This window comes from Uranotaenia lowii, chromosome 2 (assembly GCF_029784155.1).
Source record: "Uranotaenia lowii strain MFRU-FL chromosome 2, ASM2978415v1, whole genome shotgun sequence".
NCBI lineage: Eukaryota > Metazoa > Arthropoda > Insecta > Diptera > Culicidae > Uranotaenia > Uranotaenia lowii.
Window position 1 is genome coordinate 149,026,066 of NC_073692.1, and position 12,812 is coordinate 149,038,877.

Here is a 12,812-nt window from a genome sequence, read left to right on the forward strand (position 1 = left end):
TCAGCTAATGTTTATGATTATTCAATGCTTCTTCAAGTTTTTCATACATGACAATTTTCCTTGCTTGACTTTTGCAAGCAGTCTTGTTAACTCATAACAGTTTTAAAAGAAAAAACATCTACATTTTTCTACGTGATCCTTACTCAGATGATGAATTTTACAAAAAATATTGAAAACATATTGAAACTATCTTGAAAAAATATTGAAACTATCAATGGCCTTCACAAAAACTCGAAATATTATTGCTTATCAAAGCACTGCTTAGCAGAGATTTTATAAAAACCATTAGGTCAAACGATGGTTTAATAAGGATAATTATAAAAGATTCGATTTCTTACAATGTTTTTGGTAGCCGAAGAACAAAATTCCTTCTTTGATTCTCATCTAAAGGACATTGAGCGGGCTCTTCATTTTAAACATTTCTACGATGTAGAAACGTTCAAACTAGCGCTCATTCAGACTAACTCCATGTGATAACATGGTAACTATTATTTAATGTTAAACCTCTAAACTCAATTCTTTTCACCGAAAAAGCCTCAGACGTTTACTCTTATGATAACATACCGCTTTCGTTCAACGAACAATTTTATCAATTTTTACTCTTTGGTTTAAAGATTTCATAACCACATAAGCTAAATAACTTAATTTCAGTACTTTTTCGATAGCAACCAATTAACCAATTAGTCGATTTGTTGTCGTTTTTTCAATAACCGCCTGTAGACATGTTTTATATATTCTTTTCTATACCTAACCTTGGATCACTTTTTTTTTTAAAAAAGCAAAACCAGAATGTTTGAAGATTTAAGACCTAACTGCCAGTAACCATTATAGATCGAAAAATAAATGAACCAAGTTCTTCTGACGCGACCAAAATGGATCTATTTTATCAAAATATCTCATTTTAAGATTTTCTTAAATGTAGCTTTTAACAACTGCTTGTCAAAAGTTCTCATTAGTGGAGTGTTAGATTAACATATTATGAATTATTCTGGGCAAAAAGTAAGTTAAAATAAGTATTGGCTTGGGCTTAATGCCGATTGCAGTAAACCCCGTCTAAAAACGGGTTTTAAAGAGTTAATAACATTCAATTTTCGATTATTTTTTTTATAAAATTTCCAAATTGAAAATGCACATTTATAACATACAGAGGCAACAACATTTTAAAATCATTTTTCTTTTGCCTGTGAAACAAGATGAGAATAAAGAATTGAAATAAAGGAAATCTATTTGTATTTTTTTTCTTATGATCATCTTCAAATGAATTTCAGTTCTAAATTTCTTGATACACTTTTAATTGCCGGTCCCGATTTTGATAGAAAGCGTAAGAAAGACTACATAATTTCATTAAAGAAAATGCATTTTTATTCAGATATCACACGAGCAGTTTAAAGACGTCCAAATCACCTAGCTCACATTTTTCTATAACTATTTAATTTCTTTTCACTCTCCATTAAAATTTCTGTTTAAGATCCACTATTTTTTAATATATCTATTATATAAAATTCTCTTGTAACGTAGTTTGTAGTACTACTCCTCCGAAATGACCCAAACGATTCGAAAGAAATCATTTTTAGAATATTCTGTAGCCATGCGAATCGGTTTATACTGAATAAAAATGACAAAAAGTCGCATAAATTGTCTGCAATAATTAAATTTGTAGTTATGTATTTGAATCAAATTAAAGTCATGGCATCCATTTTTTTCGAGGTTTTCTTTACTTTGGGCCGTTTGTTTTTCGTCTCCATGGTCGAGGCGTCGCGAACATACACTGCCGGCCAAAAGTTTGGGATCACCCGCTTAAAAACATGCAAATTTTGATCGTTCATATCTCAGCCGTCTTAGGACATATTGCAAATCTTCTGATCTCATTTGAAAGATAATGAGCAATAGCTATATCGGAGATATTTTGCCCATAAATAATGTTTAAGTTTTGCACCTAAAACTTAACCTAAAGTTAGAACATTTTCAAAAAATCGCACTCAATATTCAAAGCCGATCATCTTGGGATAGGGTGGACCAAATTTCAAAATTTGATTTGCATTAGAATCCTTATTCTATACTTCTCAAAACACAATCAAAAAATTTTGTGCAAAAATTCAAGAATATACTTTTAAATAATAAAATAGACACTTAAGTTATCGTCCAAAAGCTTGGGGTCACCCCTAGTATGGTGTATCGGCCAAAAGTTTGGGATCATTCTTTTAAAAACATGCAAATTTATCTCATTCATATCTTTCTCATCTAACATCGTATTGCAGATCTAAAGAGTGCATTTGAAAGCTTAGGAATTGTAGATTTTTTCATAAATTCATTAAAAAATTATATTTTAAATCCATAACCATAAAAAATTCACAATCATAAGTGTGAATTTTCAAAAAACAAATAATTTCAAGTAATTTTTTATGGTTATCACTTTAAAATATAATTTTTGTATGAATTTATGAAAAAACAACAAGTCCTAAGCTTTCAAATGCACCCTTCAGATCTGCAATACGATGTTTGATGAGAAAGATATGAATGAGATAAATTTGCATGTTTTTGGCCGATACACCATACTGAGGGGTGATCCCAAACTTTTGGACGATAACTTAAGTGTCTATTTTATTAATTAAAAGTACATTCTTAAATTTTTGCACAAAATTTATTGATTGTGTTTTGAGAAGTATAGAATAAGGATTCTAATGCAACTCAAATTTTGAAATTTGGTCCACCCTATCGCGAGATGATTGGCTTTGATTATTGAGTGCGATTTTTTGAAAATGTTCTAACTTTAGGTTAAGTTTTAGGTGCAAAACTTAAACATTATTTATGGGCAAAATACCTCCAAAATAGCTATTGCTCATTATCTTTCAAATGAGATCAGAAGATTTGCAATATGTCCTTAGACGGCTGAGATATGAACGATCAAAATTTGCATGTTTTTTAGCGGGTGAACTTTTGGCCGGCAGTGTATGTCGCGAGAGGATAGTAACCATGGCATAGCATACTGATCAGTGAGAATATTTTGGCGCGTATTTCTCAACCAAGCATATTTTCAATGCAAGTGGTGGCGATATGAAGCCTTGATGTGATTTTTTTTTCTTCTTGATTCCTAGCTCATTTCTACAGCACATGGTTGGTTATGAATGATGCCTATAGACGTGACTCAGATTGACATTTTGCCGATCGAATAAAACATAAAAATTATGTTTTGCCAAAATCTGAAATTGAAAAGTCAGGCATCCAATTTTAGAGATTTTCTTTTCTTTGAGGGGTTTGTTATTCGTTTCCATAGGCGAGGCGTCGCGAGCAAATGCCGTTGCAAGATAATAGTAACTAAAGCATACTGTTCATTGATCGCTGGAAAAATTTAAAAGTAAGGCGCCTTTTTCTCAACCAAGTACTTATATTTCTTATGCACGTGGGGGTGATATGCAACCTAGATAGGTTTTTTCCATGCTTATTTCTACACAGCACATGGTAATAAATGACGCCTTGATGTGACACGGATTGATATTTTATCGATCGAATCAAAACCATATAGATAAATCATTTTAAATAATTAAACCATTTTTAATTCGTGTTAATTTAAGTAGTAAATTGTTGTCCAAAAAATATGAATTTGGTAATGATGCATATGAAATAATGTTATGACACTTTGCGGACGTTTGAAAAAAAGAAATTGGGAAGCTTTACATTCAATTTCGAACAATCCAACTGAACGTTTAACTGAACAAGAGTCTATCCTTTGAAAAAGATTAGATAGGATTGAAGTTTTTAAAGGCCGAATGAACTTTTTGATTTTCTGCAAACGTATATTGAAGTCATCAATCAAATAATCTACTTTTTAATAACAAAAAGTGAGGATATGAATTTTCCGGAAAAATTTTCAACTAAGAAAGTAGACTAGAGCAAGTGCACACTTTCAACTTTTACAAAAAATGTATACATTATTTCTTTATCTAAAAATTGTTGGGCCCAAAAAAAACAATATGGTTTAATAAACTCAGCTCTTTTTTTTTAAATCATTCACCAAAAAAGGGCTTGTGATAAAGCTCAGTTGGCAAGTCTGTTGTCTCCTGAGCCGATGTCCGCGAGTTCGAGCCCAAGAGTAAACATCGAACACAGTCGCGAATTCCATAAAGATGGCAAAACGACTATAATCGAAACAAAAAAAAATCACCACAAAACTGTTTGCTGTTTGTTTATACACAATTCAAGCACGTTCTTAACGTGAAAAGTGTGTTTTTGTTTTACATATTTTGGCTACATAGAAGAGACTTTTGATTTACTTTTTGGTTGAAAAGTTTTTTTGTGATTGATATTCCAGGGGCAGCAGATTTTTATGATGAACTTTCAATATGACCTGAAAGTGTTAAAAATAATAATAATTCCTGTAATTTCTTACGTGAAATAAGTGAAAACGCGCCATTTAGCAATGAAACATCTACCCTTTGAGGTTTTTATCTCCTAAATGGTCAGAAAGGATATCCCGAGTGTTGAATCTGAAGCGGATATTCAAAATAATTATAAAGGCCTTTGTAAATCAAGGTCTTTTGGTTGAACAGTTGATAAAACAGACAAACAAGAACAAGTACTGAATTCATTTTAAATTCTTTTCACTGACGCATCTGAAAAAGACCTATGTGTTTTCACTTGCCTCAATAAATGGGACAAATGTATACTTCGATATTTCATTTTGTCAACATAACTAATTTTTTTTTTTGAAAATATAAATTTTTTCAGAAAATATGAAAGTTGAACTGTGGTGATATCCATTTGCATTTGCCTCTGTGTTTTATTTTTGAAAATTATGACTTACGCTTAAAAAGACACCTTAATTTATGATAATTTCCAAGAAACAAAATGAACTCATGAAACCAACAAAGCCTGAACAGATTATTTCTTTTCGATCTGATTAATTTAAAAAAATCTGCTTTTCAATTAAATGTTATAAAGTTTTAAAAATATTACATAATCCTAAATGAAATCGCAGATCACCATCAACAATGTTCAGGAAATTTTGAATCAGAACATCGAAATGCTTCAATTAGAATCTTTAAAATAATGGGTGAACATATCTAAACATATTTTTTCCTCTTTTCAAAACCAATCCTTTCTTTGATTCATTGGGATTAAGTTCAAAGGAGTTAATTTGCATTTTTTGCTTGAATAAATAAAAAAAGCAATTTGCTGTATACAAAATAGACAGATTTCATGTCATGACAAGTGCTGTTTGGGAACACTTAAAATTTAAATGTGTAAAGTCTATAAGTTTAGTATTAGGTGAAACTTTTTTGAACATGATTTTGGTGAAAATATGGATTTTAACTACAACTACTTCGAAGAATGAGGATGGTGAATAAAAAGCTGTTTGAAAATGAGTAGTAACAAATCTTTTCTTATGTTTTTTTATTTCTTCAGCTCTAAATCCAAAGCTTATTGGGAGATGAAAGCGCTGCGTTAGGCAAAATATTCGGCAAAAAATCCAAAAATTGTCCCGACATTCAAAATTCTACTTTGAAAATGATTCATACGCAATCTATTCCAATAAATGAGAAACTTTTTATTTCGGTTTAAACCTTAATGTGAACTCGAAAAAAACGGAATAAATCTACTAAATGGAATACAACAAATGAAACATATATATTATCAACATACAGTTATTTATGGAACAAGTAACAAAAAGTGGATTTTAAAAAACCCGTAGATTTGAGTTAAACTCTTAGGATTTATTTTGATAGAATTAAGCGGGACGATTCGAGTAAAGGGAAAGGAGAGAAATATAAAAAAAAAACTAGGAAAAATGGAAAATGGACTCCAAGTTGAATATGGTAAGACGAAGTTTACCGGGCTTGCTAGTCTTGTATAAAAGTTAATGTAAATAGCGTACAGATTTAAAAGATATATTAATTGATTCACACTCTAAAGCATTACATTTTGATATTCAAAGTTTATTTCTCGATAAAATAGTAATTGATATGTGAGTGATTGAAGTCGTGATGTCATGTAACCGATCTAATTGATTTTTTTTCATGCCAAAGAATCATTCCAAAAAATTGAAAATCCTAGTTTAAAAGATTTATCTTCCATTGATCAATCCAAGCCTAACAATTTTACTTTAAATTTCATAATTCGCTAAAATGCCAAAAATTAAAATTAAAAAAAAATTAATTATCATTCATCAAACGAGTATAAAACTGATGAAAAATTCACGTTCAACTATTTTTGGATAAGATGCTAATTTTGGATCATTTTTGATGGAGGATAAGAGCTTCGTTTGAACTTGCTCTGGTGTACCTTACATATATTTTAAGTCAATCGAATCAAACAATTAATAAAAATCATTGTTGCCAATTGTAATCGAACTAAGCCAATAAGGTTTTTTATAGTTTTAAATAGTTTCAAGATCGAAAAAAAAACTTGAATTCATAATAAATTCAAAATTTTGTAACAAATCTTTGATTTCAGAATAAAAGCGAGTAAATAAATTAAAAAAAAAGAATAGAATTTTGATTTCAAATTTTGAATTCATTATCAGTCATCATTGAAAAGTTAGTTTGATACTCGGAAATGAATTATATCATGAAGTTAATATGCGCGTGTACGTTTTAAGTTCAAATATTAAAATGTCATTAAACGTAATATAAAAAATCACATATTGATTTTTTATCCAAACTCGGCTGAGTTTAAAGGTCCACACCAATCAAATCGTCAATATTGTTTTTAGATGACTCCCATCATGATATTTTTAACTAAAAGTTATTATCCAGTTCCGGATTCAACAAAAAAAAAGTTGGTTATTGCATTTGCAATTGATCAAGACTCTACATTAAAGAATAGTATCAACTTTCTACATTAGAGAACAGTAATTTTGGTACATATGTTTCAATAAATGAATTAATAAATGAATTTGAATATTCCGTCAGATTTGGTCCATCTCATCTGGTTTTGGTGCTATGGCTCGTATAATTTTAAAATATAGCAATTTTTTCTGAATATATCGCAGCTAAATGAAATAATAAACCTAGGCTGTAAAAACTAAAAATTGATTATAATATATTTATTATCCTTCATTTCATGAACCATCAAGATTTTGCCTATAATTTTCTCATTTCAAAAATAAATGATTTAGATAGAAATTTCGACAATGTAATTCGACAATTTTTAGAAAACTTACTTGAAAATGATGTAACTTTTTTTGCTTTACAAAAGGGCGTTTTTAATTTCTTGATATTGAAGATTTTTTTTTACATAATTGTAAAAGACTGCTTAGCGTTTTGTTTTAAAAAATATCTGAGATTTATTTTGGTTTAAAGTTTGTTAGGAATTAGGTCAAATTTCTGTTTATTCATAGAACTGTGAAAAAAAACCAAGGGAAAACTTGTGTAACTTTTTCTCAGAAGTCTGAATTACACGCAGTCATCGAAAAGATTGATCATTTAACCAAACCGTTATTTACAATGTCTTTGTAACCTTTTCGAGTTTAAAAAAAATGCACACAGTGTATCCTAAATCAACCAAAATCAGCTTTTAATCTTTTTTGCAGCAATGTGATTTATGATGCATACTAAAAAATCTATATCTTAAACAATTTATACGATTTATCTACCGTTTTATATTGATGGTCTTTGTAAACGTAAAGTCTGCTTCATTTAATATTGGAACACAAACAATTGCGTGTAGTTCAGTCATTTATTAACGAATTCATAATTTGTTTTTCATACAAATGTAGCATTTTCTTTGCTCTTTCATAAAAAAAAATTAAAAAAATTATTCATTGCTGTTTCGAAGAAATTCTCGTACTTTTCCCGTAATACGGCACATTAGGCGGCGCACACCCTTTTCGTCCACCGTTTTGGCGATTTGATTCCACCAGTTCTTCATTTGAGTCATGTTCCTAACAAGTTTTCCCTTTGCCTTAAGCCTCCGCTTCGTGATTGCCCAGTATTTCTCTATCGGCCGGAACTGGGGGCAGTTTGGGGGGTTGAGGTCCTTCGGTATTACGCTGACCCCGTTCGTTGCGTACCATTCCATAACCGTTTTGCTGTAATGGCAGCTTGCGAGGTCCGGCCAAAACATTACTGGACGGTCGTGGGCACGAATAAACGGCAGAATCCGTTTCTGTAGGCACTCTTTTTTGTAGACTTCTGATGTCATTGTCTTGTCAGTGAGAAAGACTTTGGTTTTCTGTCCACAACTGCATATCCCCTGCCAAATCATGTACTTGCGGGCGAATTTATCCGCAAACACGAACTTAAATTTTGCAGGTACATCCCCCCGAGCCGTCGCCAAATAAAATTTTTGACCTGGGATTTGCCCAAAGTCCGCCTTCACGTAGGTCTCATCGTCCATCAGAATATATCCGTCGAACTTGGTCAGCACTTGGTCGTACAGCTTTCGAGCACGGGTTCTGGCCACATTGTTCTGCTTCAGCATCCGATTTGGCTGTTTGCTGGCTCGGAATGACCTTATTCCTTCCCGGAGACGAATTCGTCGCACCGTACTGTGAGCAGCCCGGAACTTATTGGCCAAATCGCGGTCTGAAAGATTGGGATTCCTCTTGACGGCCTTGATGACTTTCCCACGCAGTTTCCGGTCGACAGTTCCACTCCGACGCTTCGAATGCGGCTTCCGAGCCGTCGTCAATGTTTCCTTGTACTGCTTGATAACACGCCATACGGTATTTCTGGGCATTTTAAGCTGTTTAGCTAGCTTCGATGCCAACAATGGATTTTCAAGAAAACTGTGCACAATTTGATCTCTCCGTTCGGCTTCCATGGCGGTTGTTCACAAAATGCTATCGTTTGGTGTTATGACATAAATACATGGTGAAAGGTAATGAATTTCCCGACACGTGGGTGAAAAAAGTTTCCAAATCCGTCCACTAGGAGCGCCACAATGAGTAAAAGAATTTGTTCCAATATTAAATGAAGCAGACTTTAGCTTTTATTTTAAACTTTACTTCAACAACGACGTTTCATGAACGTTAATGTGATAAAGTGATGGTTTCTGAAAAGGTGAATGATACCATTCAACGATTTACTTCAGGGACCATTCAAATATTACGTAGCACCTTTAGGGAGGGAGGGGGTATAGCAGTTTGTTACGGTTTGTGAATTTTTGATAGAAAAACTGATAAAAATGTGTTACGTAGCGAGGTGGGGGGGTCGAAAATAACCGAAAATTGCGTTACGTAATATTTGAATGGCCCCTTAGTTTTATAAATAATCGTAAAAATGATCTCGAACCGTTATCTGTAGCATTCATGCCTTCTGTCAAAATGGTACAGGCTTGTTCTATGTACATTCTAATTTGTTCTCTCAGAAAAACTTTAACATAAATCGTATAATTTTCATTATTAATCATTAAACATTTGTAATTTATCAGAGCTAAGCAAATATTGAGAGCACATGTTCAAGTTGGCCATTTTAGTTCAACATTTCTCCTCATTACAGCGAAAATAAATTGAGCTCTTTTTGAAGATGAATTTCTCCGGAAATCAGTCAATTAAGGTAAGATTTGAACATTAAGGCATGTATTCATAAGTTGTTCATAATTGTTCATAATCGTTTTGCATTTTTAGCTCCGTAAAGAGAAAAATAACCATGATTGAGGAACTAATTTTTCGAAGGATGGCCGGTGGATTTTGCGAAGGAAACCTGATGTATTCCGATATTTTGAAAGTGCAAGTGCAAATGATAAAATTTATAACAATGAATAAAGAAATTTAACAAAAATATTTGTATCGTTATATTTCATTGGTAGCATACTCACTAGCGTTTTTTTTATTCTTAACTGACTGTTAGTATTACAGTATTTTTGTACAAATTTACGAACAGTACATTATTTTAAATCGTTTGACAACTATTATCATTACTGTCCAGTTAAAAGAGAACTCTATAATCTCTATCTATAATAATAATAATAATAGTTCGATAGTCTGAATACGTTTTCCTTGTGCGGTTGTCGGATGTTATCTTAATTGTTTGTAGAACAGTTCTTCCATATAAGCGTTTAAACAGTTTTTAACAATTACATAACCTAACGACTTTTGCTAAACGTTTTTTCACACTTAATCAAATCGTGTCGTTTGATTGTTTGAAAATTTATCCTTCATTTCATAATTTTAAATTATTTATAGAACATGTTTTGAAAAATTGTTAATATATAGTGCCCTTCAAGTAATAAAAATATATCTTTTTTAATTTTATTCATAGCTTTTTGAGGCAAATTTCTTGATATTCTCAACAAATGATTAAAATTTCATGTCATTCGTTTCAGATGGAATTAAGTTTAAAATTAAGATTTTTGAAATAAATGAAGAATAAATTTAGATTTAGAAATCAAATTCTTCGACCACAATTCACGATGAGATATGAATTTCAGAATTGATAAAGACAACATGATGTTTTCGAAGCATTTTTCTGAGAAATATAACAGAATAATAAAAATGTCAATGTTTTAAAATCAGATCTAAGTTCACAGCAATTAAATTGAAAAACTTATTTCAAATATTTGTATTTCAAATGTGGAGTTGCAAAATGAGAAAAAACAAAATGATTTCTTTGTGATTATCTTGCACTGATAGAAGCTAAGGAAAAATAGATGATTAATAAGTTAAAAAAAAATTCAGTCCAACAACAAGTGTATTATGTTTATTTATGAAATGACATTTATCGCGAAAGATTCCTTTGAGCTCCGAACTCAATTGTGTTTTTAACTACCTAGAATACAAAATACGAAAATCACCTTTTATCAACCTTTTCTCGCACGTAAAATTATAGATTCGCAGATTGAAGTTGAATAAAAAAATACCGAAAGAAGTTCTTCCGGAATGAACGTTCATTCACTAGATAGTAAAGTTCTTTTTATTGGTCGATTTTTGAAAAATTGTAAAATGATTGTCAAATACAGTAAGTATATAAATCAATATTTTTTTACCCGGGGTAGTTGCTATAGGGGTGCTGGTACACGTTTTTTTGCGGCGTCACGTCTCAAAAAAGGTACATTTGATTAATTTTCTGTTTACTTACTATTAGAAAAACTGTCAAACTTTGTGATCATCAAGATATTGGCGAGAGCTTTTCGAAGAGTATCAGTAGTTTGTGAGAAAATCCATTACTACCAATATAGTTTTTTTTTATTAAATATACTGCCGTTCTAAGCAAGATTGTCCCATGTGGAAAAACGTGCAAACGAGAAAAACGCGATTGAAATATCAGCTATATTTCCAATTTTTCTCTTAAACTAAAAATTCACCGATAGTTTTTTCGTAGTGAACAGTTCAAGTTAATCATTTTACAATGTTTTCTGCCAAAAAATTACATTTCCTACAAAAAAACAGCAAATTAGAGCCAAAAATGCTCCGTGTGACACTTTTGCGTAGAATCAGAACGCATGCCGGTGCTAGTTCTACGAAAAACTGTCACACGGCTACAATTTTTCTATCATTTTAAAAGCTTGCGTAGTTTATTTGTTTGCTAAAAACTCATGCTAAATCGTAATTTGAGAAACACGTTCCTCTTTGTTTATAAAAATGTATAGTTGAGTATGGATCTTGTAAGTAGTGCCTACCGAAAAGTGTTTAGTGAAAATTTCTCTGAATAAAACACTCAAGGCTTCTCGCTCCTCCTCTGCCCTTTATTTTAGTGTTGTTTTCAGTGAATAACATTAAATTCAACAGTTTGAACTCATCTTAAGACAATTTTTTGATAAAATTTGCATTTTTCATAGAATTTTCTCTAGTGTGACATTCTTGCGTAGAACTATCAACATAGAGACAACCACCTTGATGAAAATTTCGTATAAGTTCAGAACAAAGTATACTTGTTTGTGTTTTTATTCGAAAGTTAACATTAAAAGAGACTGTTTCCAGCAAAAAAGTGAAAATGACCCAAAAGTCACATGGGACATTCTTGCGTAGAACGGCAGTATAAGAGAGACAAGAAATTTGACTTCTGCGATTTTTTTTTAGAAGTCATTTTCTCGCCAGTCGTCACGCTTGTTTTTCTTGAATAACTTCGAAACCACGAGTCGAAAAAAGACCAAAATTTTTCTTTTGTGATTTTTTTTTTTAACTAGATTCCCATAAAAAAAAATTGTACATTAATTTAGAACTTTGTTGTTTTTATCAAAATTGTGGTATCCGGTTATGTGTCCAGGTGTTCTATTAGAATTACGCATAATATGGGCATATGAATCACATATTTTCGAAACTTCGGGAACAAATTTTGAACAAAAACTAGTTCTTGGACGCAAATGCATATGAGACTCATATGCGAATAACGGCAGTATGGCTGTTATGAGAAATATTCTTACACCATCTACTGACTACTTTGACTTAAACTTCAATATTAAATGACTAACTAAAATCTTGCTATCGATGTCTATTCTCAGTAATGAAAATGGATTAACCATTCAATTACATTCGAAGTCTCCAAATCCCATAATTCGAAAAGATATTATTAAAAATACATCTCAGAAATCTGCGTCAGAACTTCAAAAACGTTAAAAATGCTGACCATTGGCATCACGGATTGAAACCGTTATAATGTCATCATCATCGTACTAACGATGATCAATGACCAATGTAATGCGGTAATAGAACAATAGACGGTCGCCAAACCGGCAAAACCAAAACAAACGGTATTTTGTTTCAGCAGCACGACGAGCGGCGTTTGTTTTCCAGGACCGAAAATTGTGAGTATCAATATTCATTTTTACAAAAAATTAAGTGGAATTGCGTAGTTTGAAGTGAAGTATTAAACGGTCATCAATAATAATGCGGTACAAGGTTAAATGCTTCATTTGACTTAAAACAAGAACTTGAA

At 31.6% G+C, this 12,812-nt stretch overlaps 1 protein-coding gene across 1 annotated transcript in view; it reads left to right on the forward strand.

The window, feature by feature from the left end:
* Positions 1–12,556: 12,556 nt before the first annotated feature.
* LOC129748809 (protein held out wings) overlaps positions 12,557–12,812 on the forward strand; it is a 108,501-nt gene continuing 108,245 nt past the window's right edge. The window contains exon 1 of the mRNA XM_055743563.1: positions 12,557–12,681. The gene's annotated coding sequence lies outside the window, so the exon portion shown is untranslated. The remainder of the gene's footprint in view (positions 12,682–12,812) is intronic.